Source organism: Trichosurus vulpecula, chromosome 6, assembly GCF_011100635.1.
Source record: "Trichosurus vulpecula isolate mTriVul1 chromosome 6, mTriVul1.pri, whole genome shotgun sequence".
NCBI lineage: Eukaryota > Metazoa > Chordata > Mammalia > Diprotodontia > Phalangeridae > Trichosurus > Trichosurus vulpecula.
Window position 1 is genome coordinate 179,965,320 of NC_050578.1, and position 5,002 is coordinate 179,970,321.

Sequence of the window (5,002 nt, forward strand, 5' to 3'; positions counted from 1 at the left end):
ACCTTTTAATGTCTCTCTTGAGTTTTGTATTTGGAGATCAAATTTTCCATTGAGTTCCGGCCTTTTCATCAGGAAGGTCTGGAATTCCCTTATTTCATTGAATTTCCATCGCCTTGCCTGGAAAATTATGCTTAGTTTTGCTGGGTAGTTGATCCTTGGTTGTAGTCCCAGCTCCTTTGCCCTTTGGAATATCATATTCCAATTTCTCCTGTTTTTAATGTGGAAGCTGAGAGATCCTGCATGATCCTGAGTGTAGTTCCACAATATTTGAATTGCTTCTTTTTGGCTGCTTGCAGTATTTTCTCCTTGAGTTTATAGCTCTGAAATTTGGCTATAATATTTCTTGGTGTTTTCAGTTTGGGATCTCTTTCAGGGGGTGATCGGTGAATTCTTTCAATGACTATTTTGCCCTCTGGTTCTAGGACCTCTGGGCAGTTGTCTTTGATAATTTCTTCGAAGATACTGTCAAGGCTCTTTTTTTCATTGTGGATTTCCGGTAGAGCAATAACTCTCAAATTGTCTCTCCTGGATCTATTTTCCACGTCAGTTGTTTTGCCAATCAGATATTTCACATTTTTTTTCTATTTTTTCATTCTTTACGTTTTGTTTTATTACTTCTTGATGCCTCATAGATTCATTAGCTTCCACTTGCTCAAGTCTAATTTTGAATGTGTTAGTGTTTACATTTTGCTTTTGAGTCTCCATTTCCAATTGGTTGATTTCACCTCTCATGGTGTCCTTTTCTCTCTCTAGATTCTCAATCTTTGTATCCTTTTCGCCAATCTTATTCTTTAGGGACTTGATTTCATAAGTGAATTTTTTTCCATTTTTTCCATATTTTCTTTTAGCTCCCTAATTTGGCTTTTAAAATCCTCCTTTAGCTCTTCCAGCAGTGCTTTTTGGACTGGAGACCAGTTCATATTACCTTTTCGGTATCTGATGTATCTACCGTGTCATTGCTATCCTCTTCTATGTTGATATTTTGATCCTGCCTGTCTCCATAAAAAGAATCTATTGTCCTTGGTTTTTTTGTGTTCTTCTTCATGTTGGTTTGCCTTTTGCTGGCTTTACAACGAATTTCTATCTGTGGATCTCAGGGCTCTCTGTCCCAGCTTTCTTATTCTGGGGGTTGTGAGTCTAGAATTATAACCTTCAGTTTCCTGAGGTGTGGGGGAGAGGTCTGGCTCCCTGGCGTCTCACTCCCTGTGTGTGCTCTCCAGCACTTGCTTTTCAGCAATGGTCTCAGCTGTTTGTTGTTTGAGCTGATGACTGGCACTTCCCCTGGGGGAGCAAGGTTACGTCTGGGCTCCTGGCGTTGACCCCTGCCGATTCTGCCTCTCTGGGACTAATGAGCTTCTAGTATTTGTCCTGTGAGGCCCCACTTCTTTCTCCTCTGTTTCAGTTCCCTTTTTTTTTCCCCTGAGGAATTCTCTGGGTGAGGGGGGGAGGGATTAGAGCCTTTTACCTGGCCATTGAGTCTTCCGGAAGTTCAAGAAGCCGAGTTCCTGTTTTTTGCAAGCGTCAGGAGTGGGTGTTTTCACGGCCGGTGGCGTTGCGCTGCCTCTCGTCGCTCCCACAGACTGCCCTCCTGTGTTGGGAGTCCTGGGGATCTCTGCTGGTTTCAGGCGCCCAGCTTTCTACCAGCCCATCTCCCACGTGGATTTCTCGGCCAGCCGCTTCCGGCTTGGTCTGGAGCAGCTCCGCACCGAGCACTCTCCGTGCCTGCAGGTTCATTCCTCCGGCCCCTCAGACTCTCCCGGCTCGGAAATTTGCCCCACGCAGACTGCTCGCGGTTTCTGACTCTCTCAAATCTGCTCAAATTCACTTTTTTATAGGAATCTGACAGACCTTGTGAGAGAGCTCCGGTAAGACGCTGACTTCACGCGGCCATCTTTGCACCGCCTCCTGGTCACTGTTCTTTAATAAATATTTTCCAAAATAGTTTCTGTTATCCCATAATTGAAAAATTCAGGGCTTTCTGTTCCTTGGAAAAAGAGACTCTGCTAAATATGAGGTTTTTATCAGGAAGGTGAGGACATTATGAAGAAAAGCAGCCATGTAGATAAAGAGGAAGAGCTTTGTGAAAATAAAGCAGGTGGTGCAAACTTGAGAAAGGGCACAATAGCCAAAGGAGAAGCATGTAGGGATGTGAGGGATGTGAGGGGGCACATATTTGGAGTTGTATCAATGAAAGGAGAAGGCAAAAGGGAATCAGACCTGGATAGCACTGGTGGATGAGTGAAACTGTCACACACACGGGACAAAGCTATGTGAACATGGCATGATGATTCCAGGGTCATAGAAAGAGAAGGAAGTCAACCCCAAAGCAGCATTGTTGTTCTAGCCTGTCTTTCCGAGACTCAAAGAAAAGAATCTCAAGAGGCAAAAAGCATTGAACCTGAGTGCTGGCATACCATGATTCTGAACTGAGTGTTTTCCTTTCCCACTATGAAAATGAAGCAGAGTGATTAGTTGGTTATCATGCCGCCGAAGATGTAAGAGGTGCAATTCTCTGCATAGATGCAGATTTTACTGATATTCAATCTCTTGCTATTGACTTTCTTATTCTGTATTAATTAAATTCCATTTCTTTGCTTGTAGATTCATGTTCCTTTTATATAGTCTGGCATAGAAGTTGTACTACTGGGGGCTCAAGATATAGTTTGGATAGTTAATACCTAATCCATCACAGTGAAGCTGGGAAATATTGATGATTCCCAGAGTTGTATGGAAAACCATGGTACCCAAAGCTCTATATGACAATGATAGTCTACATTTATATCATACTTTTCAGGTTATGTAGCACTTTCCTCACAACCTCACAATAAAACAGATAAAGAAATGTAATTATTCTCATTTTGCAAATGAATCAACTGAAATGAAAGGTTGAGTGACATGGCTATGTTTGCAAAGCTTTTAAAAGAGGGATTAGAGCATAAAATTCCCATGATGAGGACAATTAGGTGCGATAGAGCACTGGGCTTGGAATCTAGAAGACTCATCTTCATGAGTTCAAATCCAGCCTCAGACACTTACTAGTTGTGTGACTCTGGGCAAATCACTTAACCTTGTTTGCCTCAAGTCATCGTCTATAAAATGAGCTGGAGGAGAAAATGCAAACCATTCCAGTATTTTTGCCAAGAAAACCCCAAATGGGGTCACAAAACTTCATAAAGAACTGAGACAACTCAACCACAACTTGATACTTGTTCCACAGTAGCACATTATTTGAAGGCATCGGGTATATCTTCTACTTTTTTAAAATATACTTCATAGTGATGGGTGGGAGGGTAGAAATGGGGAGAAAATTTGTAATTCAAACTCTTGTGAAAATCAATGCTGAAAACTAAATATGTTAAATAAACAAGTTTAAATTTAAAAAAATATATACTTCATAGTGACTAAGACAGTGGTGATTATGTAATAGTTCATATTATTCATAGTTCAAGCACTGCAATCTTTTTAGATCATTATTTCTACCAGAATGCTATTAAACTTTCAAGGGTTCAGACTACTTACATGATCCTAAGAGGCATCAAATTATGGGGCTTCACACAAATATGTGTACATGTGTAGATGTGCATGTGTATATATATACACATATATGTGTTGTATGCACACATATGTGTATACATATATACGCACATATATGTACTTACAATTTTTGAAATCATGGTATTTTTTCTGAACTATAATCATTCCCTACATTCCTACACCTACCCTTTTGGTTTATGCAATCCTAGTTTAAGATCCAGAATTAGAAAGACCATCAGACTCTTCAGACTAAAGCCAAAGGCCAGTCACATACAAGGAGGTCTTTCTCAGCCTGTAGGTTCAATTGTTCAGGCACTAAGATAAAGAGAGCTATTACTGTCATCAATGTCATTTTCTAGAAGGCAGGAGAGAGACATGTTACTACATATACATTTACATGTACATATCCAAACGGGGAGGCAATGCAACTGAATATTAATCCCCCCTCACTGACAGTTTCTCACTTCTGAAATTTAGTTGACTAATGATATAATTAGTGTGGTGGTGGGGAACTTAGTTGAAATTAGAATCAAAATGTGCAAATCAAATACAGAGCTAAGACAGAAAACTCTATGTGTCTGATTTCTACTTTACATAAAAAATAATGTATGTATAGGAATTTAAATGTTATTAGGCAAGGAGCTTAGGTCCCTAACAAGTCTAAGGTTGTAGCACTCAGTCTTTGAATCTAGTTCTAAACGTGAGTTTCATGCTCATGACAATGAACCAGGAAGGCCTTTTCAGATCCTTTTACTAATTCATTATTCCTATAAATCCAAATCTCAAAAAAGGTATTACAGTTAATATAGATTTTTTTTAGAACGTTGTATACATTAGCCTCCCCACCACTCATTAAAAGGCATGGGAATATGTCTTTTTTAACATTGTTCTTTTATAGTTGCAAACAGTGTGACAAAACATGGTACTTTTTTGGCATTCTAATCAATGAGATGCAGGGTATTCTACCAGCACAAAGAAAATCTACTTTAAAATTAGAATTATTATTAGACTTTTCATCCTTACTGCTGAACTACGCAGACCCTTATCACATTACTACTGCATAGGCTAGAAGAAGGGTAATTGCATCATCAGTCTCTGTTGGTCTGTGTCTCAGCCCTTTTAACACAATCGTCCTTTCCATTACTTTAAGATTTCATTAAATATTCTCTTGGGTTGGAACCATAGGAACAACAAGAACAGGGGGAATTACCAGTTGCAGATATACATGTGCTTTCTTCAGATTCCTTTGGTTCCAAATTAAGGGGCATTTGATAGATTTGAATAAAAAATGCAGATCTTGCCTCATATGCCTAAGTAGATACTGGATTTTCATTTTAGACTGTTTATTTCAACTCTAAACAGGTAACTTAATCTACATTGTAAATAGATTAGAAAAGGAAAGTTACCTGTACTATGCCATAAACCTTTTGACTTGAAAAGTAATTTGATTTAAGGAGCTATGTAAATT